Here is a 26,117-nt window from a genome sequence, read left to right as displayed (position 1 = left end):
ACTGTAAAAATTCACTGAGCGGTACACTTCTGTGTCAAGGAATTAACTTGCATGGAGCCTGCGAAGGTTAATCAAATAACCTTTCATGCCACCTGCACGGCACCCCTGCTACACAAATAGAGCCTTTTTTCAGACAACTTTCCAACGGCAATTATGTTATGTTAAGTGACCGCAGCTGTTGTGGCATGTTGCCAGGAACGGCCTATCTCGTCAGTGTTACATCCAGGGTCACTTGCTGTATGCAAGTATTGTATCCAAACAGCAAACCAGACAAGGAGGCAACGATATGGCCTTCATTGAATATCTCTTCTATTCGAATTGATACTTTAAGCAGAATGAAGTCCATTCTTTTACAAACACCTGTCCCTTTAACCTGGTCTAGAGAAACGTGTGATCTGCAAGTTGCAAGGACAGCAGCAGAGATACATGCATTGTTATCAACATATTGCCCCGTGCATTTCGTAGAAATGTTAAGTCAAATCTTAAACATGTCTGATACCAGTGGCATCACACATGTATTTAAGACAATTTTTTCGAGACTGTTAGCACCCTGTGAAGCAGTCCTGAGCATCTTCCCGAATTTCGTGCACTCTGTGTTCGGCGGCCTGCCTCTCATCTTGGGACTCGTAGCAGGAATCTTATTTTTGTTCCTTCTGCTCCGATATGGCAAGTCCAGTCACAGGCAAAACTCAGGCTACAATGGAAGAAACGCTTCTAGCAATGCGATACCGAGATCGGATTACTAAAGTCCTCGGCTTGGCTCGGCTAAGAGATCTGAAAACTATCTGGTTTCTTTCATTCAGACCAATCTGGCAAGATTGCATCCTACCTGTTCTACGATGCCTGCTCTGTCAAGAAGAATGCGTGTTAGACGTCTGTCTCACACTCCCATCAGCAGTACCTATGGATATCGGTAACGGCTCATGCAACGTGTTGTCCCCAGCGGCTACCTATTCTGATGACGGCATTCGTTGAGACCTCACCATTACGACTAGGTGGCGGTGAGGTACGAGATGAAAGTGTGTGACCATTGCTGATCTAGACACCGATGACGGCAATGCATCTCACATATGCACTATTTCTACTTTTTCGGACATGGTCCAACTTTCACCTTCTGTTGTAGACTAATTCTTTGCCAGCCTATCTGAGTTAATGTTCTCTCCTAACAACGAGAATAACTTTTGAAAACACGAGCACACAACGTTCCTTGAACTCTGTATTCGGCCTTCAGTTTTGATAAACAGAACAACTAAAAACTCTAGAACTATTTGTTTCCCTGAAAACGAAATTATATTTTTCCACGTTCACAAAATATTTACCTTATGGCACATGATACTCTGCTTAAAGTAGAACTATTCTTAGAGAACAAGATTTCTATTTTTGAAACTCGAGTCAATATTTCGATTTAGCATCTAGCACATGTACAGTCTTGTATAAATGTGATGAAATGGTCTCGACCCTCTCTTCTGTATTAAGAGCCATTTCATAAATGTAAATTTCGTGCTTCATTCAGTCAATATTCCAATGTACTATATATGCATTATCTGAATGATACCGCTGCTTGAAAACGTACAGTATAATACTCCTTTTTCGTGTTTATACCATTTCAAATGCAAATTATCTATTTTGGGGTGGGATGGAATACACATGCATAGATATGTTTCAAATTGCTTAGTATTTAGTAATGATAGACATTATACGTGGAGTGGGTGTTGTAGACGAATCTAGGACTCTATTTAAATAATCCCGATTCATGCCCTTATTTGGTTATATCAAAACATATCCTTATATAGGCATACGAATCATACCCATATTAAGACATAGCCAATGCAGTCCAAATACGGCAAGGCTACTCCCATAGACTCCTAGAAAGCAGAACGTATTCTTAGATAAACCAAGCCACCAGCAGCTCGGGAATTCCCCCTGCTTTTGTATTGATTTGTCCTAGAACTCCCGAAGTCCTGAAAGAACTACGAGTTCTTAGTGACGTCTTATGTCCAACCTTACGTCAAACTCTGCACCTTTCAGGTATAAATATACCAGCATCTGCCCTAGCAAAACACGCGGTGGTTTGGAGCAGATAGACTATCTACTTGCCCAACGCCCTGCTGTAGCAAGTGCCGAAGGAAGCCGACCCTCCCGTTGACGCACTGAGAGAGACGCTCTCTTTTCTCCTGCTGAGAAATCCAGCTCCAGTGTTTCCCTGTTACCCTTGCGGGTTGCTGATAGATCGAGTCCTGAGAGAGAGATACAAGGCCTCCTTCATTCTATAACCAAGGTACGGAGCTGATTAGACCCTTAAAGAATTCTTGATTTAAACTCCAAATACATCTCACTTACTCCTTCCCATGAACTAGGCTTAGGTTAGGTACACCGGGGTAGGCGTATCTTAGAAGCACCAGTTGAGTATGTTTAGTCATTATTTTATCATTGTATGTATTTTATCTATTTGAAACACCGTATGGCTTAGAAACCATACCATGCTTTTACAGTATTATTTTATAATACTCCTTTTACTGTACGCACTTTACTTTATGACAAGTATTGCGATTGTAGCAATTCACTTCTCTTGCATGAGAAAGAAGACTGTTTCTCTGCACTTCTGGTGAAACTAAGCATGCATGATTGACTGAGTAAAATAGCTATCTATTGTTTCCGCGACTCTGGAGATATACTCCTTATTCTGGGGGGAGCAAAGTTGTCATGTTTATGCGGTTTTCAGAAACTAATCCCTTCTTGTAAATTCGAGAAAGTTTCTAGTAACCTCTGAGCTAGCTGGCATTCATAATTAAGTCTAACATTTTCAATAGAGACCTAGTCGACCTAAGTCCTACGTCTAAACTATCGTTTGTTATTCCAATGCGCAGAGCCTATTGGGAATACAGGAACTACACTACAATAGGGAAACAGCTTCTGGCACAGGGGGCATGGTTGGCTGGGACCCTGTGCACTCCGGTCAAAATTACATTATTTTCCAGGCCAAAGGTGGAGGTTAACCATGTCCAAAAGAGGCACTTTCATACAGAGAACACGTACCTTGTTTCTGCCAAAAGAGGTCACACTCTTCCAAATGGGCTAGACAATCACATTGCTGATCTTCTTAGCTCCGTCTCACCCTTCCAAAGAGGAAGAGAGACTCCATTGCCTGGACCCAAAAAGAGTATACTCGTTCTACGTTGATCATACCAAAGACCACCGGATGGACGGAACAACTCTTGATATGGTTCTCCAGGACAAAGAAAGGGAAAGCCGCGCAGAAATGAACCGTCTCCAGATGTTTTGTATTCTGCATTAAGATCTGCAATGCACAGGCCAGAAAGCAACCCCGTGAGGGCTTGCAGGCTTATTCTACCTGAGCCAAGGCTAGTACCACTGCTAAAGCTTGCATAGTCCTGGACATCTGTCAGACTGCAACCTGGGCATCTAGGCACATATTTTCCCACCACAACTGCCACTGCCGGGACAGTCAGGACTGTTGTGACGGTCACTTTGCCTGCTAGGTCCTCCACGTCTTCCTGGTCTGAATTGGTTTGCAGACCCCCCTTGGATTAGATCATGCTTGGGAATCTATTCTAAGGCAAGGAATATCTGGCTGGAAGTCTCTATCAGATAAGCAAGTTACTTTCCTTTGGTAACACCTTATCTGTTGGAGACTCCTCTCTAGCTGCAGATTCTTTACCAACCCTCTCATCCTCCCTGCTTCTGGGAACAGATTATTCCAATGAGTTCCTTGGTGCCTGCACACTGGTCCATCAGCATTCTTTCTTGGCTTTGTGCTTCTGGTGCGGAAAAGGTAAGTACCTTGTTCACCTATTTTCTAATATGTCAGTTCACATAATTCTGAATCTTACCTCCATAAATATACCTGAGGTAGGTTGTAGATTGTGACTTACAAGGATTGGATGCCAGTGTGGGAGCAAAACCAAACCCAGATATGTAGACACCCCAACATTTACCGAAGACTTCTATCCTTGCTTTGCCGTTAAAAAAATTCAAAGACTAATACTATTCATTCCTTAATTATCATCAGTCCATTGAAAAAATAATCACTTTGGAGTCTTGTGTTTCTTAGTGGATCCAACATTTTTTATTCAATCAATGCTTTTCATCAAAAGCAGTTAACAAGCATTCAACTAAATGGATACTGCATGAGCAGCAGTAAGGAGGTCTCCATGGACACGCTGTTGGGACTGACCGCACACCCTGATGATGTCCGCAGGGAGGAAACTCGTTGGCTGGGCTGCGTTTACTGCTTTTGATGAAAAGCATTGAATGAATAAAAAATGTTTGATCCATTAAGAAACAGAAGTCTCCCAAGGGATTATTTTTTTAATGGACTGAAGATAATTAAGGAATGAATAGTATTATTCTTTGAATTTTGGAAAGGCAAATCTAATACCGGAAGGAAGTAGAGTTTCATTGTCGTTATGAGGATAACTTGAGTACCATTACATTTGGTAATGACATCAGCTGCTATGCAAAGCCCTTAAAAATGACAGAAGGGCAATATTAGAAAAAGTTATTATCAAAGTTTGTGTCCTTTTATTTCGCCTTCCGTTCATGTAGAAGCATTCTATAAGGGCCACGCACAAAACAGCGAGAAGCAGTGGTGTACCGCAACTTGACCCACCCCCATGTTCTTTAGCGGTATATACTGGGTACCCGCTTTTTTACACGTGTGTGCGTAATCATCGAGTTATTTTTTGTATTGTGCACCCTCCACCAGGAGGTTTTGCCTCTGGTTTAAGGCAGTAGTGATCGTGGAAAGGGGTTGTGGTGATGGTATATTATAAAAAAATCCGGACAGCCAGAATGAGAAAATTTTAATAGGTCTGGATTCGGACTTGGTTAAAAAAGTTATTGGTGCACTTTTTGAATTTGTAAGGGGTTCAAGTGCATGTCAAGTATAAAAAGAGGTCAACATGTTTCAGCCTTTGGTAGTCAGAGGATCTTAGGCTTTCGTCAGGACCAATGGGGGTGAAATAAATAGTGATAAAGCAAACGTTGTGAGAAGAAAAAAGGTAAATTGACCTGATCCTTCGTGATTCAAGGTTTCATTGTACCTGAAAAATAAAGAAACACACACACAAACGACAACAAATAGGGAGATGGGGTGCGGGAAAACACAAATTGTGTACAATAGTACCTTTTGGTTATTAAGGAACTACTGAATGGCAATGTTTTACCTCATACTCATTTCAGGCGTCAACTCTTCCTTTGTCATACTTCGATAGGTAGGGAGGGCTAGTACTGTATTGTGGTGCCCATACTTTTATCATAGTACTGTCTCAGTGCGTGGTTTATAGTGAGAACTATAGATTGTGGCTGGTTTGTAATTGCATTCATACTACATTCACACCATGCTTACTATCGCATATCAATCGTGTGGTTATTAATTATAAATTGTAATCATGCTCTTTTCTTGGTCACAAAAATTATCTACAAGTCGTTGTTGCGAAGTGCATTGTGCGTGACTGTGATAGTGCCTAATGCGCTGCGTGCGCTTTTGCATACCTTGTTATTGATGAAGAATTACTTCATCGGGGATTGAGGCTGGTCGAGAGAGGTTACTAGAAGGGTATTGAGAATAGTTTGTTACAATGCGTAGTTAATACTTGCAGTTTTGTCTCTCGTGCTCCAGACGGAATGCGCGTTGCGTTACCTGAGTGCCTTCTAGCTCGCTCTGTGCCGCATGTGCTGGCTCTGCCTCTAATCCACCGGAACTACTGGGAGGTGCGGTTCCGGATGGGATTTTACACTCTCTTGCTGGAAATGGAAGAGTTACTCAGATGTGAGTCCCTTGCTCATTGCACCATCAGGATTCAAGCAAGCCGGGCCGAAGACGGCTGAAATGCCAGAAACCGGTCCCCGGAAGCTTGTTTCCTTCCCAGTGTAAGAATTGGCTTTTGTAGTCTGGTCTGCCCTGTTCCCATGATGCACTGGGCCAGGGACAGACTAATTTGCATACAGCCAGGTTCTGAAACTGGGATGGTGCAATGAGCTAAAAAACGGTGTTGGATCTAGCCTTGATCTCTTGACTGGGTGAGAGTATTCTGCTTAATTCAGAGACTCTGTCCATCACCACCCCTTGTTGTAAATATTTTTGTCCACCCTAAGCGTGGAAGGGTATACTCAGATGTGAGTCCCTTGCTCATTGCACCATCAGGATTCAAGCAAGCCGGGCCGAAGACGGCTGAAATGCCAGAAACCGGTCCCCGGAAGCTTGTTTCCTTCCCAGTGTAAGAATTGGCTTTTGTAGTCTGGTCTGCCCTGTTCCCATGATGCACTGGGCCAGGGACAGACTAATTTGCATACAGCCAGGTTCTGAAACTGGGATGGTGCAATGAGCTAAAAAACGGTGTTGGATCTAGCCCTGATCTCTTGACTGGGTGAGAGTATTCTGCTTAATTCAGAGACTCTGTCCATCACCACCCCTTGTTGTAAATATTTGTGTCCACCCTAAGCGTGGAAGGGTATACTCAGATGTGAGTCCCTTGCTCATTGCACCATCAGGATTCAAGCAAGCCGGGCCGAAGACGGCTGAAATGCCAGAAACCGGTCCCCGGAAGCTTGTTTCCTTCCCAGTGTAAGAATTGGCTTTTGTAGTCTGGTCTGCCCTGTTCCCATGATGCACTGGGCCAGGGACAGACTAATTTGCATACAGCCAGGTTCTGAAACTGGGATGGTGCAATGAGCTAAAAAACGGTGTTGGATCTAGCCCTGATCTCTTGACTGGGTGAGAGTATTCTGCTTAATTCAGAGACTCTGTCCATCACCACCCCTTGTTGTAAATATTTTTGTCCACCCTAAGCGTGGAAGGGTATACTCAGATGCGAGTCCCTTGCTCATTGCACCATCAGGATTCAAGCAAGCCGGGCCGAATACGGCTGAAATGCCAGAAACCGGTCCCCGGAAGCTTGTTTCCTTCCCAGTGTAAGAATTGGCTTTTGTAGTCTGGTCTGCCCTGTTCCCATGATGCACTGGGCCAGGGACAGACTAATTTGCATACAGCCAGGTTCTGAAACTGGGATGGTGCAATGAGCTAAAAAACGGTGTTGGATCTAGCCCTGATCTCTTGACTGGGTGAGAGTATTCTGCTTAATTCAGAGACTCTGTCCATCACCACCCCTTGTTGTAAATATTTTTGTCCACCCTAAGCGTGGAAGGGTATACTCAGATGTGAGTCCCTTGCTCATTGCACCATCAGGATTCAAGCAAGCCGGGCCGAAGACGGCTGAAATGCCAGAAACCGGTCCCCGGAAGCTTGTTTCCTTCCCAGTGTAAGAATTGGCTTTTGTAGTCTGGTCTGCCCTGTTCCCATGATGCACTGGGCCAGGGACAGACTAATTTGCATACAGCCAGGTTCTGAAACTGGGATGGTGCAATGAGCTAAAAAACGGTGTTGGATCTAGCCCTGATCTCTTGACTGGGTGAGAGTATTCTGCTTAATTCAGAGACTCTGTCCATCACCACCCCTTGTTGTAAATAGCTATCCCATACACTGTCATCTTAGCTAACGTTCCTCCATTTGCACCAATTGAAAATGAAACCTGGTCTGCCCTAAGAAATAAAACCATTCACTGGCTCGGAAACAGGACTGGCCTGACCAGTGCCCTCTTTAGAGAATTTAAGATGGTGAGGAGAATCGATTGGGTGGGAAATACCAACAAATTTTTCCAAGGCGACTGTGGTGTTCTCTCACTAGGATCCCCATCATTGGTAAGGCAAGTATTAACAAGAACACAGGATCCTGACCGTAGCCACATGAAGGTACATGTTCTCCCCCTGGGTTTCTCCTATCAACCCATGTGTCAAATCAGACAAAACAATGATCGCCCACCTAGACACTGTTTAGACAGTCCCCATTTTAATCTGGAGATTTCGAATAGATATGGGCCTTTATCTACCTTAGATGAAAATGATGGACTACCCATTACATCAAACTTAGCAGGGAATGTCTACAACTCCCACACTGAAATTTTCTGTACACCATCTTTGACTATCCCTACTAGGGCTGAACAAATCGACAGGGGAGATAGCAACCCTAAAGATGCAGAAATACCTGGGATAGATCGCATTATCAGGAAGACCACTGATATGGGCACTGTAGTGGTTTATAATCCACTCACGTAAATCGTGCCAGAACCAATAACCCAGTGTGACTCTATCCCTGAAATAACCCAGCCCAGAACAAAACATTTTAGAGTTCTTTTTTGGAACATAGCAGGCCTTAAGAAAAAAGTGAGCGACATGGCTTAGAAGGACTTTATTAATAACTTTGAAATCCTCGGTGTACAAGAGACGTGGGCCATCACCGAAGTACATATAAACGGCTACAGAACACTGCACACACCAGCAATTCGCTCATTGAGGGGAAGACCAAAGGGTGGAATCTGTGTTTGTTTTAAATTTGATTGGGGCCTCAAAGATCGAAATAATTAGCTTTGAAACTTATTACCAGATTGTACTGATACATATGGATGTCAAATGCATATTGGTTGTAATCAATTTTTATAATAACATTGAAAAAGGGCAAATGGGCACCATATTAAAAGAAGCTTAGCCAGGATATTAGTAAATTAAAATCAAAAGGAGGGATCGAAATAATTCCTGTCTGGGGTGGGGATTTTAATGTTGATTTATGCCCTCTCGCTGGCTTAGAAAAATGCGGTTTAACAACGGAGGAAGATGACCCGGCGTTTCATTTTTCCCACTCAGATAAAGGGGAGATGTTTAACGAGATTATATTCCTTAATGATCTCGGTTTTGCAAATTGCTTATGCCTCCATAGGGTAGATTCCGGACACACTTTTATAGGCAGAGGTACGGAATCGACCATAGATTATATAATCATGCCAAACCGATATGCAAGTTCTGTTACTGGCTTTAACATCCATCAAAACGTAATGAGCAATTATCTGCCCTTAAGTGTAAACATAATAATTCCAACTATAGCAGTAAGGAAATATTGCAACCAAGTGGCATGGGTACAAAATGTAGCAATAGGTAGACAAAATGGATATACCTTACGCTGGTCTAGTCAAGACCCATTAGAGATGAGTAAGCAAATTGTTACCAAGGCATCCGATTCTATTTCTATGTGCTTAAGTGACAGTCCATCGCATGATAGCATACTGAACGCCTTTTCCCACATCACTACGGTTGTCAAAAACCTGCTGCAAGTAGAAAGTAAAGGCATTATGTAATTGTAGAAAGGGCTGCTTTGATAACAACTGCACAAAAACCTACACTAATCTAAAAGAAGCCCTACACAAGACAGTAAGAGATAAGGAGGAAATTAGGAAATGCAGGAAGTTGTTGAAGAAAACTAGATAAAATGAAATGAGATAAGGCTAAGGAAAACCTCAAAGAATCTGCAACAAGAAAAGATAGCTCCCTTTTCTGGCAGGCCGTCAATGCACCTTTTTTCACTATTGAGTTTGATGCACCTTCCATAGAGGTAGCAATAGAAGAAAAAACGTGAGTGGATTTCGTTTCAAAAGTTTACACCCTGCAAAATACAACAGAGAGGGATACAAATCCTAGAAGTGAGCCCGAGGGGGGTCGCCAGGATTTTCTGCCTTTTGATCTTCATATCACTCTGAACGACGTAATCATGGTCATAAAAGCTAGCAAGAGCAGTAAGGCCCCAAGCTCGGACGGGGTACCAATTGATCTATTTAAGTCCTACCCGCATCTCTGGTTTCCAATTTTATCACAAGTTTTACAGGCATCTTGCGCAAAGGGATTTATTGATACATGGTCCGAATCGATTATCGTCTCAATTTTTAAGAAGGGGGTCGGCAAAATCCCGCCTGCTACTGCCCGATATCTTTATTAGATTCCCTTATGAAGGTAGCAGGAAGGATTGTTTTAGATCGGCTGCAAACATGGGCAGATGACAACAATATTTTAAGTGATGTACAGTCTGGTTTAGGAATCAACAAGCAGGCTCTTAATCTTAGTATTTTAATTGGAAAATATACGCAAGCTAAATTGGGAACATTTTATTTGGCATTTGTTGATCTTACAGCCACATTTGACTGTGTTATACACAGCAAACTGTGCAGTATATTTAGATGTTAAAGTAGACCCAACATTAATTCCATTTTCAAGACCGTTTTTTTCAGGTGCATCAGCCAAAGTTCGATATGGACTTAAGGGAGAGTGTACCGCATCGTTCAAAGTAGAGAGGGGAGTGAGTCAAGGATGCGTTTTGGCTCCACTCCTGTTCACTCTGTATACAAACTCATTAGAACAGGAGTTGGTGTCAAACACGAGGGACCCGCCATATGTAAACAAGCGACCCATTGTCTCCCTTCTCTACAAGGACGATGCGGTACTCGTGGCACGCACCCAATTGGATTACAGAGGACCCTTACGTACTATACCAGTTTTATGGATCACTTCGGTTTAAAAATGAAAGGAAAGAAGTTTTATAATGACCTGTGGGAGAGGGAAACCGAGGCAAAGGAGTTTTCAAGCTGGAGGAATCCGGGTAGAACCTATTAAAACCTTTACGTATTTGGGTGTTTTCTTTAACTGCAATTGGGCCTTGGGCGCAGGGATCAAGACCAGGAGCCTTCTGTTTGAGCTCCACCGCGGCCCTGATAAATTTTACGAAAAAACTGGGCAAAAGACCACTCCAAATTTTATTGAAAATCTATCAGGCTAAATGCGTGGGGTGGGAATATGGGGGGTTCTACGATTGTGCCCCAATCCAATATGTCAAAAACAAGTTTTTAAGATTTATTTTGGCAGTTCCTGCTAGCACCCCTGTTTTTAACTACCACAGCGAGCTAGGAGTACCATACATTTCAGACCTAAGTAATGTACAACCAGCGCTGCTCTGGCACAAAATCTGGACCTCTACCAGCACAGGTCTAAAAAAGAAAATTTTAACAGATGCAGTGAAACTAGAACATGTCAGCCAGATTTTGTGGTTAAAATACGTATAAAATTTCATGCATGACCTTGGGCATCCAGAATATTTTTCCCAGCCTGGAATATTAAATTCTATACACCGGAAGGAATTTAAAAAAAAGTCTGTATGACCATTCTGGAGGAAAATAGGCTGGTTTTGGAAATAAATAAACCCATGGTGGTCCAGCATCAATTAACCACCATAACATATAACATCCAACCGTACTTATTATGCTGTCTGGGGGGGGGGGGTACGACAGGTATGTGTTAACACGCTTTAGATTTGAGACTTTCCGCTGTCTGATTAGTCATCCGGTTCCGAATAATTGGCCAAGAGAATTATGCCCATGACCTTCCGATAACATCTCTTTACAAACAACTATTCACGTAATCTTATTCTGTAAATACTATGCAAATGAACGACGAAGATGGATAAGTACCCCTATTAAAACGGGGACGATGGAGACCATGCCACCCTACTTTTATGTATTTACAGATGTTGGAAAATTATTACTGCATTGGTACCATGGTGGGTTTCCTAAAAAGTATATTGAGAGTAAGGAAACTCCTAAATGTTCAGATCTCTGAGGGAATATTAGTAGCAGAGTTGCTGAACATTGTGTATTTTTATGTACCAGAGATACTTATAGCTAAATGAACTGTTTTCATGCCTTTTGCATCTATTTGTTTGTTTATGTACATTTTAGAAGTAAGATGAAATGTTTTAAACTGTCTGCTTTTATGATTTTATACACCTTAAATCGAATAAAGCTCGATTTGATTTGATTATTGATACAGAAACATGTATACTCGTACAAATCTACATCATCACAGGGATGGTGGCCTACTGGGTTTAGCAGGTCATCATGTCTGTAATCCCATTTAAATAAACAAATTCGCATCTTGGCCTGATTGACCCTTAAATGTAAACTGGCAAAACAGATCCAGCATGCATTGTAGGCCAATTTCTGTCCTTTCCATTACAACTGTATTCTCTGCATAGATTAACGTGGGAACACTGCTGTCACCTTTGAGGGGGCAGTCAGCCCTGAGTTCAAGCAGATTCTCGTCCTGGGCACTTATATACAATATGAATCGGAACTGGGCCAAAACACAGCTCTGACGTACGCCCCTCGCCAGGTTAAAGGCTGAAGTTGTCTCTCCACCCGGGCCATATCTCATGCTAGCAGGGACCTCATTATGAAGCTCTCTAAGGAAATTGACAATGTACTGGTTGACCTTTATATCATTCAATATGCTCCAGAGCTTGGACCTGTTAAACGAATCAAAAGCAGAGCTCTGGCCCATGAAGACCAGGTACAGCTTAACCTTCCTAGCCATTGAGCATTTACTTATAAGTAGGTATGAATTAAGGCACTTCTCCACAGTTCCTAGACCCTGATGGAAGCCAAATTGGATATCTGAAAGTACATTTTTAGTCGGCCCATGTCTGGAGGCGATCCAGCAAAATATGTCCCATGATTTAGCAGTTGAATTAATCAACGATATGGGGCCGTAGCATTGTGGGTAGCCTTTCGAGCTCTTTTTGAATAGCGGAACAATAATGGCATGGGACCAACCCTGAGGTGGGCCAGTCACTAAGGCTACATTGAGGACATTGGCCAAGAGAGGGGCCCATAATGAAGTATTAGCCTTGTCTGTAGGTATCCCATCTGGGCCTGAAGCGCGCCCATCCGGGCAACTAGCATTGACAGCAGGACGTCACTCTGTTCTGTCTCTGGGGCCTCCGAGGATGTCACCAGAGGCTGAGTGTGTGCAGGTGGAACCTCTGGTCAGCCCCGCTAGGTCGTTGGTGGAACGATCAGTAGTCTCTGTAGCAGGGCCCTCATTAAGCTTCAATAACCCAGTGGTCAGGGGGGGAATCATGAGTCGATCCCAGGGCTTTTAGCTTTCACAAAATAGTTGTGATTAACTGCTGCCCAAAATGCCTCCATGTCCCTTAGCTCAATTGCTTGTAATAGAGAGGAAAGTCTTCCCTAATAGCATTCTACCTTACCCCGAGGGCACTCTTATATGTGTATCTACAACTTCTAACCTCTTCCTGATCTTTGGGTTTCTTCTTAAGGGCAGCAAGCAACTGCTTATGCGCATTAGTGCGGTCCAGATCAAACAACTTGTGGGTGGTCTGCTACCTGGCTGAACCGGGACCAAAAACAGTTCATAAGCCCTGCTGCAAATTCTGTTGAAACAGACAGACACCTATACCCATCCAAAATGAACCAACACACATGTCCTACAACTTTGGCCAAACACTAGTTTCATGCACTCGCACACCATACATACATGCTTCCAGTGCGGGTCAGACTCTCTCTTGCGTGACCCGCTACGTGGATCAAAACTTTCCTGCTCTTAGTCCCAGGTGGAAAGTACTAAATACAATCACTTCCCGATTTTTTTATGAATACAATTTGCCATATTAACACCAAAAACGATAATATTTTCCTGAGAAATTGAAGGTAGGCAGTTTGGCATCGGTGGTTGCTGAAAAAGTTTTTGTGATTTTGGAAAGCATAGTTAGCTTATTATTTTTTTTCTTTTACTGTCTTGTAGAGTTCAGTGGTCCTGAGAAGAACCCCCAAAAATAGGGGGGTTCGAAACGCGTCGACCTTGTCGTGTCCTGTTCTTAGGTCTAATAAAATGCCATTTGGTAGTGAATACTCCAAGATTTATCGTTTTTGGCGTTAATATGGCAAATTGTATTCATAAAAAATCGGGAAGTGATTGTATTTAGTACTTTCCACCTGAGACTGAGAGCAGGAAAGTTTTGATCCACGTAGCGGGTCACGCAAGAGAGAGTCTGACCCACACTGGAAGCATGTATGGATGGTGTGAGAGTGCATGAAACTAGTGTTTGGCCAAAGTTGTAAGGCATGTGTGTTGGTTCATTTTGGATGGGTATAGGTGTCTTGTAAAGGTTTTGTCATTTGATGTATATAGCTTGTCTATTTGTCTTGTATGTATTTATATGCACAAAAAATCCTTTGTTTTTTGTAAAAATAATTGAGACTTAAGAAGTTAAATAAACCATTTAATGGTGCAATTGAAAAAGTGGATCTTTATGTTTTATTTGTAAGATCAATATAAGAAGTATTGTTTATTACAGGTCAGTACTGGCCATTGTTTCGTTTTGTAGTTACATGGACTCAGCCTTAATGAGTCGAGTCAAGGCCCTTTGGTGTTTTCTTGATGATGGTAAAAAGGGCAGCTGAGGTCCTCGGACTGGAGCTGCCCTCTGTGCAGGTCAGGACTAATCTCCTGACTAAGGTGCTTCAACCTGGGCTTCCACTTCGAAACCCCTGTTGCCCTTTAATGAGGCACTTACGGATGTCCTTCTAGGAACATGGCCCTAACCTGGCACAGGGGCTCCTGCGAATAGGATGATTCCACGCTGCCATCACCTGGCTCTGGGCGACGAATGTTCCTCAGCCAATACCTCACTCCAGAGAGCTTGGTGGTGCAGGCCTCTTCGCCCCAGTGCGCATTCCACCCCCTGGATGGGGAGTGCAAGATTCTGGACTCACTTGGGAAGAAGATGTTTTCTTCCTCCAGCTTGGCATTGCGGGTCAGTGAATACGACATGCTTATTGGGCTGTTTCTCCCATTCCTTTTGGGAGACGGTTGTGCAAGTGTTGCCACAAGTCCCAGGGGAGGCCCAGGCTGTGCTCTCCCAAGCTGTCAAGGACAGGAGGTTTGCAGAAAAATTCGCCATATGGTGTGGATTAGATATGACGGATTCGCTAGGCAGATCAATTTCAATGATGATAGCCCTGAGGGCCTGCCTTAATACTACTTGCTTCTCGGCCGATGTCCAAGCCAATTTGATGGACATGCCCTTTGATGGAACCTGCCATTTTGGGGAAAAGGCACACTCTGCCCTGGTCAGATTCAAGGACTCTTGTGCTATGGCCAGATCTTTGGGCCTTTCCTTCACTCCTTGTGCCCAGTCTTCCGATCGTTGCAACGGAAGGAGTTTCCAGCCGCGTCAGTCCTATCCCAGCAACCGTCCCGCACAGACTGCCCAAGCCGTGTGTGGACGCGGTACATTCCGATCTCTGAATGGAGGCCAGAAGTCATTTACTACACTGCCGCCAGCCGCTGCAGCCTCCAAGCATTCCTAGGCTGATTCTGAAGGACCACACTACTCCAATTCATTATAATCTCCAGCACTGGAGATCCATAACATCGGACAAGTGGGTCTTGCAGATCGTCCAGGACAGCTATTCTCTACCTTTCCTTTCTTTTCCTCCTACTATTCCGCCAAGTCGGGAATGGCTAATGGCGGATCATTTAAAATTCCTCTGAGAGGAAGTTACAGCGCTTTTGTCCAAGGGAGCTATAGAAAGCAGTCCAGTTTCAGAAGTAGGCAGTGGCTGTTATTATCGCCACTTTATGATTCCGAAGAAGAACTAGGGACTATGGCCCATTTTAGATCTTCGGACCGTCAATCTCTTCCTCAAAAAGGAGAAATTCAAAATACTTACTCTGGGTCAGGTCTTGTCTACCTTAGACCAGGAAGACTGGAGGGTAGCGTTGGACCTACAGGATGCGTATTTTCACATTCCCATCCTGCCGGGCCACAGGTGCTACCTAAGGTTCAAGTAATGCCGCGAGCACTTTCAGTTTACCGTGCTTCCCTTCGGCCATACCAGTGCCCCTCGGGTGTTAACCAAGGTGATGGCGGTGGTCGCAGCACATCTGCGTAGGTTAGGGGTGTCGGTTTTCACCTACCTCAACAACTGGCTGTTGAATGCGTCCTCGCCATGGGTTGTCGTCTACCACCTTTAGACTACAGTGAACCTCCAGCATTTGCTGGGGTTCCGTATTAAACATGCCAAAGTCACACCTGAATACCTTCTCAGATGCTCCCTTTCATCTGAGCTGTTCTGGACACAGTGTACTTTTTGGCTTATCATCCCGAGCAGCAAGAACAGGCTATGATCGATATCTCAGCCTCTATCCTGGATTTCAGTGAGACTGACTCGGAGGCTGGTGGGTTTCATGGCCTCCTGCATCCTGTTGGTGAGACACGCAGATGGCGTATGCCAGCTCTGTAGTGGGACTTGAAGTTCCCATGGGCACAGTATCTGGGAATTCTGATAGATACATCTGCCTTGTGGATTCCTCACCTTGTGAATATCCCCCTTGCGTCAGCAACGTTCGGAATTTTTCTTTGTAGCACGCCGGCGTGGACGACGTCATAGGAACGCGGCATCGCGCGCCACTCCGTCTGACGTCACCGACCCCTTGTTAGGCCTACGTCGGCGTGATGACATCAGTTCCCTTTTTTCCGCGTCGTCGACGCTAACGGTTTCAGGGATCTTCTGTAGTTACAGATAGAGACTTTGTTTCTTTTTGTCTGTTACTGTTTCTGTTCTTCATCGAGGATGTCGTCGAAGAAAACGGGATTCAAGCAGTGCGGCTCGTGTGCCAGGATGATGTCAATTACTGATCCACACGAGGATTGTTTATGGTGTTTGGGATCAGATCACGACGTCAAGGGCTGTCGATCCTGTTAAAAAATGAATCCGAAAGCTCTACGTGAACGAGAAGCAAAACTTTTATTGGCCAAAATTAAAAGTAAAGAAGCCGATAGATCTTCGAGATCAAGATCAAGACACTCCAGGTCGAGACCGAAGTCAGGATCGAGGTCGCGATCGAAGTCATCGAGGTCGCGATCGAGGTCGAGGGCCAGATCGGAGTCGGCGTCGAAGTCTGCTTCTGGACATGCTTCGGGTTCCTCGAAGAAAAGACATAAGAGGAAGAAGCATAGTTCTCGCCATCATTCGGGGTCTTCGGACTCTAAGAAGAAATCTTCTCGTAAGCATCACAAGGACTTTGTATCTCCGTCTCCTGTTGGTGGTACCACTCCGGTAAGATCTCGAGAGCATACACCGGAGCCGGAACTGGATCCAAATCCGGCTTCGGATCACTCTTCGGAACATGAACATGAGGACGTCGTGGAAGTTCCTCAATCTCCGATTCCAGAGGATGAACCGGAAAATCAAAAGGATCAAGGGGAGCCGAATCCAGTACAGCCTCCTACTAATCCTATGGGTTCTTACCCTTCTTTTCCTGGTCCTGGTCAAGATCCATCGCATTTTCTTAATGCTATGTATGGAGTGTATGCGAGGGCAATGTACCCCACTGGAGCACCTGCGTGTCCTATGGGTCCTTTGTCCTTCAACTTGGGTGTTCCCCAAACTTATGCACCGGCGCCTTTTCTACCTTTCACGACTCCGGAGCGACCTCGGAATTCGGATCGAGGCTCGACGCCGGTTCCTGTTGCTCAACCCTCTGTTGTTCCAGCTCCTCGATCAACGCCGGCTCCGACTCCATCCGAGTCGTTGCCGGATCCATCGACGTCGATCCGTATGGAGTGGTCGAGACGTAGAGCCCAGCGTCTACTGGAGGAGAAAGAGTATATGGAACCTGAAGTGGAGGAGGATGAACTTCAGGAACATGATGATTGTTTTGAGGATCTTCATTCTGCTAGCAGTCTTGAACTTTCTCCTGAGTGGGGGTTACCTGTGGTTTCAGATGCACCCTCCAAAGATGTGGTACCATACCATATAGTGATTAGGAAAGCTGCTGATTTACTGAACTTGACTTTGCCAACAGTTGAGTTCAAACCTAATATCCTCACAGAAGTCTTGCATTCGCCTTCTTCTATCATTGAGCCTACTCTACCCTTCACTGAAGCTCTGACCGAACCAATTCTGGAAGTTTGGAAAAAGCCTTTGTCGGCACCTGCAGTATCTAGATCGGTGGCGAGACGTTATAGGGTGGCTCCTGGAGATCCTGAGTTCTTGTCATCTCACCCTTCGCCAGAGAGTCTGGTAGTTCAGGCTGCTTGTGCGAATAGATCAGCTGGCTCCTTTCCTCAAGTTCCTGGGGATAAAGACTCCAAAAAGTTGGATCAGGCCGCTAAGAAGGTCTTCTCCTCAGGTAGCATGGCCTTAAAATCAACAAATGCTACTTGTTTGCTTGGCAGATATGTGCATGCCTTAATGGACTCAGTCAAACAATTATCTGCTAAACTTCCAGAAGAAGACAGGAAAAACTTTAATGAGGTTGTTTTGGACACTCAGGCTGCAGCCCGCCAAGTTATTCAGAGTGGCATGGACACTGCAGACTCTGTGGCTAGAATAATGGGTTCTTCAGTAGCTACCGGAAGAGCTGCTTGGTTAAAGTCCTCAGAGTTTTCCACTGATGTACAGGCTACTCTTTTGGATTTACCTTTTGACGGGGTTGGTCTCTTTGGAAAAAAAGCAGATACAGCTCTGGAGAGGTTCAAAGATAGCCGAGCGACGGCTAGATCTTTGGGTTTGCAAGCGAAGGGTACAGCCACCAGAAAGTTCAGAGGCTTTGGCAGATCTTCCTTTCATCCTTTCAGGCAAGGCCAGCAACAGCAGCAGCAACAGAACCCTCTGTACAAGTCTTATAGAGGTAGACAGAAGGGTCGTGGACGTCAAGCCACTTCCTCCTCCTCTAATACCCACCCCCCACCTGCAGCAGCAAAGCAGCCCTAGATCCGCCATTCCGGATCATGCAGGTCCGGTAGGGGGTCGGCTTACTCATTTTCTACGGGATTGGGAATCGGTTACATCAGATCTTTGGGTTCTCAATCTCGTAGAAAATGGGTATTCCCTTCCCTTTCGGGAATTTCCTCCCAATTACCCTCCTTGCCAAGGTTATTGTTCGGAGGACCACCTGCTTCTCTTGCAGGAAGAAGTCCTGGCTCTTTTCAGAAAGGGTGCAATAGAGGTGGTTCCGGAGCAGGAGAGGGGTCAGGGATGCTACTCCCGTATTTTCTGATCCCCAAGAAGGATGGCAGGCTTCGACCAATCCTGGATCTCAGGATCTTGAACTTGTATCTGAAACAAGAAAAGTTCAAGATGCTCACTCTTGCGCAGGTTCTACATGCGCTGTTGGAAGAAGACTGGATGGTGTCGATCGACTTGCAGGATGCTTATTTTCACATCCCTATCCTGAAGTCACACAGGAAGTATCTCCGTTTTACGGTGGGTTCGCAACACTACCAGTTTGCGGTCCTTCCGTTTGGACTTACTACTGCGCCTCGAGTTTTCACCAAGGTGATGGCAGTGGTGGCAGCACATCTCAGAAGGTCGGGAATTCCTGTATTTCCGTATCTGGATGACTGGCTCTTCAAAGCAGAGTCGCCGGAGAAGGTGCTCCATCATCTGCAAGAGACAACTCAGTTGTTACACAGGTTGGGTTTTTCGATAAATGTACCCAAGTCTCACCTGGTGCCCTCCCAGCGCAACCTGTTTATAGGTGCGGTACTGGACACAACTGTATGTCGTGCATTCCCTCCACCTCAAAGGATTCACGACATACAGGAAATGATTCCTTTATTTTTCAATGGAGCGGTTGTTCCAGTCCTGAAGGTCCTTCGTCTGCTTGGTCTGATCGCTTCTTGCATTCTGTTGGTCAACCATGCACGCTGGCACATGAGGGCACTCCAGTGGTGCCTCCGCAGGCAGTGGTATCAGCACAACTGAGATCTCAGGGAGTCAGTGAGGATCTCCAGAGAAACTGCGGCGGATCTGTCCTGGTGGAGTGTGGAAAGCAATCTTTCTCAGGGAAAGCCTTTCCAGTTGCCTCCATCGGTGGCCACAGTGAAAACGGATGCATCCACTCTAGGGTGGGGTGCTCATCTGGGGGATCTGGAGGTCAAAGGTCTTTGGTCTCCAGAGGAAAGGTTGCTTCATATCAACCTTCTAGAGTTACGGGCGATACGTTTGGCGCTCAAGGCCTTCCTCCCTTCCCTTCGCGGTCAGTCAGTTCAAGTCCTGACGGACAACACGACCGCGATGTGGTACATCAACAAGCAGGGAGGAGTAGGGTCGCAGTGTCTCTGCAGAGAGGCTCTGCGTCTCTGGTCCTGGGTTCAGGACCATCAGATTTGTCTGATGGCAAATCATCTGGCCGGAGTTCTGAACGTTCGTGCAGACGTTCTCAGTCGGCAGTTCTCTGCCGATCACGAGTGGAGGCTTCACCCGGAGGTTGTGCACGACATCTCTCAGATGTGGGGGACTCCTCGGGTGGATCTGTTCGCCACTCGCGGGAATGCTCACTGCCCGTCATTCTGCAGTCTCCAGTATCCGATGCAAGGAGCTTTGGGGGACGCGTTTCAGTTGAGTTGGGGAAATCAACTCCTTTACGCGTTTCCTCCCATACCCTTGATTCCTCGGGTTCTGAGGAAGATTCGCCAAGACCGGGCCCGAGTCATATTGGTCGCCCCGGATTGGCCAAGAAGGGTGTGGTACACGGACCTACTCCACCTCTCCTCTCACCCGCCGCTCCGTCTCCCTCTCAGGGCAGATCTCCTCTCCCAGATGGAGGGGCAGGTTCTACACCCCCACCTCCAGACATTACACCTTCATGGCTGGAGATTGAACGGGGCAACCTGAATTCTTTTTCTCTCCCTCACGATGTGATGGATGTCATTCTTTCGGCCAGGCGTGACTCCACCAAGTCAATCTATTCGTACAGATGGTCTAAATTTGTTGTTTGGTGTAGGGAGAAGGCTGTTGACCCTTTGAGGGCTCATCTGTCGGATATTTTGCAGTTTGCTCTCTCTTTGGCGCAGCAAGGATTTGCTGTTGCCACAGTCAAAGGTTACCTTTCAGCGTTATCGGCATTTCTCTGCTTGCCGGACCAGCCGTCTCTTTTTAAATCTCCAGTTGTTTTGAGGTTTCTGAAGGGCCTCACAAATAAGTTCCCTCCTTCTCCATTTATTGTTCCTCGATGGGACTTAAATCTTGTCTTAACTTTCTTGATGGGTTCTCCCTTCGAACCCTTACATAAGTGTCCCATGAGGCTTTTGTCTTTCAAGACGGTCTTCTTAGTAGCAATCACCTCGGCAAGGAGGGTGAGTGAGCTTCAAGCTCTTAGTTCTAAGCCCCCATTCCTGACCATTCATGCTGAACGAATGGTTCTTAAGACCAGGGCTGCTTTTCTGCCTAAGGTGGTAACTCCCTTCCATCTAGGACAATCCATTACCCTTCCTACCTTCTTTCCTCCCCCTCACCCTTCTAAGGAGGAAGAGAGACTGCACCGTTTGGACCCTAAGAGGGCGGTGTCTTTTTATCTGGATAGAACTAAAGACTTCCGGATTGACGACCAGCTGTTTGTTGGTTTTGCTGGCTGTCGGAAGGGCAGATCGGTGCACAAGCGCACACTTTCCAGGTGGATAATCCTGTGCATCAAGATTTGCTACTCCCTGGCGGGTAAGGACCCTCCTGAGGGTATAAGAGCTCATTCTACCAGAGCAAGGTCTGCTACTTCTGCATTGTCTAGAGGTGTACCTGTTGAGGACATTTGCAGAGCCGCGACTTGGGCCTCCCTCCACACTTTCGCGAAGCATTACTGCTTGGATACAGAGGTGAGGAGGGACGGCCACTTTGCGCGTTCTGTCCTCCAAGATTTCATGCTGTAGCAGAGTGGACACCCTCCTGCGGGAGTGGGGACTGCTGTGGGACTCTATTCACAAGGTGAGGAATCCACAATGCAGATGTATCTATCAGAAGAACAAGTTACTTACCTTCGGTAACGCTTTTTCTGGTAGATACAGTATCTGCCTGTGGATTCCTCACTGACCCGCCCGCCTCCCCTTTGTCCACTCTGCTATACCTGGTCTTATTTGTATATTTATTTGTATATTTATTGGGTTTTTGATACCTTTGCTACGCACTATGTGTGGTATTATGGTTTGTATGTACTGTGTACACTGTATATATGTATATTTCCTGTCATTGGTCCGTCCGGGTGCCTCGAAGGCACGGAAAAAAGGGCGGAACTGATGTCATCACGCCGACGTAGGCCTAATAAGGGGTCGGTGACGTCAGACGGAGTCGCGCGCGATGCCGCGTTCCTATGACGTCGTCCACGCCGGCGTGCTACAAAGAAAAATTCAGAACGTTGCTGACGCAAGGGGGATATTCACAAGGTAAGGAATCCACAGGCAGATACTGTATCTACCAGAAAAAGCGTTACCGAAGGTAAGTAACTTGTTCATCTCACTGACATGGTTCAGATCTCGGAAATAGCTGCGAAAGCTCTGCAGTGTTGGATAATGAAACGCGATTGGGTTAACAGCAGACCGTTCTCCCTTCCCCAACCAGATCTCACAGTTGTGACTGTTGCGTCACTTCTGGGAAGGGGCGGCCATCTGGGAGCAGTGGAGATCAGGGGACACTGGTCTCCGGCGGAGTCGGAACTCTACATAAATTTATTGGAGCTCTGAGCGATTCTGTTGACATTTAAAGAATTTCTTCCTTCTGTCAAGGGGAAGCTAGTGGAGATGTTAACTGACCACACCACCACCATATGGTACTGCAACAAGCAGGGCGGGGTGGGATCGTGGACCCTTTGTCGAGAGACCCTGCGTCTCTGGACATGGCTGGAACAGCAGGGCATAACCCTCGTGGTTCAATACCTGGCAGGTTCGCTGAACACCATGTACGCACCCAGGGAGGTGATCCTGTGATGTGGTCTTGGGTGTAGCCTTGAACGCAGTGGCACACCAACGGAGGGCTGAGGAAGATAAAGGGGCAGGGTTGACCTGCTGCTTAGAGAAGGACTGACGGTCACTTCATTCTGATAGGGCCTAGCTGGTAAGCTACCATCCAATCAAGCCTGGAGGACATGTGGACAACACCATCTCTGGCATCCCTCCAGGCCCAAGATCACTTTCCCTGTGTGCAACAACACCCTGAAGGCCGGGATGAAAGCAAGAACCGCAGCAATGGCAAGAAGATCATGCTGTGTAAATATGTAACATATAGTTTTCCAACCCTAATCGCTTCATCTTTTCGAAAAATGTAACCTTGACTGAATTTGCAATTTGTATATATGTTACTCTAAATGCTAATATCTGTAGTAGACAAATGTACTTACTACCAACGTTATGTGAAGTTAGAGTTTATTTGTGTGTATCTTTTAAGCAATTCATGTACTCTGAAGACCTTATGTAATGTAACTGGTTCTATTGTAAAGCGCTCTGACACCTTTGGTAAATGTTACCGCTATATAAAAATGCATAAAAAAATAGTGGCCATTTAATGGTCAGGCTAGGCTCCGCCCTTTCAACCTCAATACTTAATTACACTACCAACAGTCATTAAAAATAACTAAACAATAAAAATACCTTCAACATTAATAACACACTCTTCGTTGATTTCTACTAAATTATTTTCAGATTAAATCTGTCTGTAAATACTTTATTTCGGCCAAGGGCCATAAAAGTTTCATAATAGTACAAACATTCACAATACAATCAAAAATGCATCAAGCAGTATATATACAATCTTTGAGTAAAATAATTTAAACCAGTCACTAGACATCATTCCATTACATCCACCCCAATGACTTCTCTTATTAAAATTAGCTAAAAACTTCATATGATACAGTAAAAGAGAAATATATATATATAATTTATATATTTGCCTGTAGAAGAAAGGGCCAAATTAAAGTTCAGTCCCAGCCTGATGCGTTTCGTGAACACCACTTCCTCATGGGCTCTGGGCAATGAACTTTAATTTGTGAAATCATCCCGCTGCATTTAACTTTTGCTGTTTCTCCATTAAGTCAATGGCGGACTTAACTTACTTGTGTTGGCCCTTTCTTCTACAGGCAACTTTCGTTGGATATATATATAGTATAAATAAAACGTATTTCATTCAATTCAAGGTACTTTCCCAATTATGGGTACATTGATTGTTACAGCATCACAGCTTTAGCCCCATTTGGCTTATTAGTCCCACTACAAACAAATATCGGGATAGGGCTAGTATTATGTGCGGTGCTAGTTGTTACTACCCTCAGTTACTCTTGGTGCTTCCTAAATCCCAATGAGTTGCACAATGGTCGAATCCATTTCCTCCATGTCCTGCCATATGCCAGGCAGAAGAATAGGATATGTGCTGTATTTTTCCATGGACCCTAAAGTGCGTGCAGTGCATAAAGTGCAGGAATGGTCTAATTTTCCCCCTCAATTTGCTGTATGGCTTTTGGTCTGTAAGATATTATACTTTAACTTCAGATACAGAGTTCTTGATAAGTGCATTCAGGGTATGTAGCCAATAAGTTCTCTTTAGTATGTCTTTGCAACTAGATATTAGGCTATGCGGCTTAGTCCAATATTAACTGAGGCCTAACTCTGAGCCATTTCTTTACAAAGGTGAGACCTGCATCAAAAGCCAACAGTTCTCTTGCGCCTTCTCTATATACGACTAAATTTGGTGTTGTCAAACTGAGATTCTTAAGGACAGCCCCTGCCCCCTGGGCTAGCTGTAATGCTGAGTGATTTACCTGCTGCTTCCATGATAATTTAGAATCGAGTAGTATACCCAAATAAGTAAAATTAGGGGCGTGTTCTATTTTCCGGTTATTCAACTTAAAATTATTTCTGAAACCCTTGTGTGGATTTATGGCCATGTACTTTGCATTAAAAAAAGACACTGTAGTAACTTTTTATTAACTGTACAATTAATACAAATCTTTACAGTATAAAACACATAAACAGCGCTCCCCCTCCCAACTACCCTTACCCCAGGAAAAACCTGGTGTTCAGCTTTAAAATAGCACCGTGGCTACACAGGCTCTATTTACTACTTTGTCTATTTAAAATATATATATATTTTTTTTAAAGTTAAAATATTGGGTTAGCACTGTTTCGCATTTTTGCACCTCTATTGATCAACGGTTATATAAGAATCCAACAGGGTCATTCTCTCCGTGATAATAATTGTCATTAAGAAAAAGTTCTTAACGTGCCCCCTGTTTGGCCCCAAGTTTAATTTCTGATTCCAGTGACCTTGCAAGAAACCCCTGAATTAGGTGACGACTAACAGGGTTAGAGCACCAGATAATTTTCATTGCAGAGTGACCGGACCCCTGCGTTCTGTTGCCTTTTGATGGTAATCAAGTGCAATTCTAATTTGATGGATAAACTTGCCAACCCTGGCAAGTAAACAAGTTGTGGTTTCTGAAAAGCACCAGTCCGAGGGCTCTCTGCAGGTTCTGAGGCCCAAGTTCTTTAAAGCCGGGCGCAGCAAACGACGACGATCGCTGGCCAGCTTTGAGCAGCAGCATAAAAGATGTAGGCAAGATTCTCTGTGGTAATTGCATAACCGGCAGGAGATGATGCTGTCAGTACGTGCCCATTTTGGGTTAAAATCCAAAATCTTGAGGGCCAGGAGGCGCAAGTACAGAATTTTATTTCTTGCTTGGGCTGAAAGTGAATCTTGCAAATATGGTTGAGCTTTCCCAGGAGTAAATGACTTATCCAGGGCCAGTGTGAGGGAGTTGTACCGGAGTGATGAGAGATGGTCTGGACTTGGCGCTTTACAGCTTGGGCCCAGGCAGAATAAGGAATTTCGTGAAGGGGCATGCTCTTTGCCTCGATTTTCAATAAGTCTATTGCTTGTTCCAACTTGGAGTGCCATGGGGAACCCGCTGCCCTGAAAATACATTTTGGAAAATATTTCAGATGATTTTCAGGGCCTTTCAGTACTCTGATGTTATATTTTATAAGGTCCCCCTGTAGTACCAAGTCCGGGCGGTTCAATTATTAGGTCCCCCTGTAGTACCAAGTCCGGGCGGTTCAATTATTAGGTCCCCCTGTAGTACCAAGTCCGGGCGGTTCAATGGCCATGTACTAATTTTTACTAATGTTTATTTCTAGGCCTTTTGCATGGCAGTATCTATTAAATCATCCGTCAAGTTTTGTAAACCCTTTGGAGTCTCCGAGATCAGGATAGTTTCATCTGCGAACAGCAGCGCCGGTACCAGGTTCCTGTTCAACTTAGAGGGGTTATTTTCTTTTTTGTAGATAGTTTACCACGTCATTGATATAGAACGAGAACAGGGTGGGAGTGAGTACACATCTCTGTCTCGCCCCATCAGACTCTCGCATAATTATCATTGTGAAGCCTTTTTATCTGTGCTAAAAAGCTAGGGGGAGCTTCTTGTTTTTAGGTCTCGCTGGAATCGCATCCGAAGGATGCATCCAGCTGGAGACTTATAGCTGCCCGTCTCGGGGGAATGAGGGACAAGAGGGTGTTACGAGCTTTTCTGCCGGATTTGGGTGCGCGAACGCGCACGTCCAGCTCCGCGCCATGCACATCCCTCCGATTTCTTGAAGTTGG

The 26,117-nt window shown here is 45.0% G+C and overlaps 1 protein-coding gene across 1 annotated transcript in view; it reads left to right on the top strand.

Moving 5' to 3' along the window:
• DENND4C (DENN domain containing 4C) overlaps window positions 1-26,117 on the top strand; it is a 1,285,018-nt gene that overhangs the window by 406,259 nt on the left and 852,642 nt on the right. The window lies entirely within an intron of this gene.

Source organism: Lissotriton helveticus, chromosome 2_1 (genome assembly GCF_964261635.1).
Source record: "Lissotriton helveticus chromosome 2_1, aLisHel1.1, whole genome shotgun sequence".
NCBI lineage: Eukaryota > Metazoa > Chordata > Amphibia > Caudata > Salamandridae > Lissotriton > Lissotriton helveticus.
Note: the sequence above shows the minus strand (reverse complement) of the source record. Positions and strands in the feature narration are given on the sequence as shown.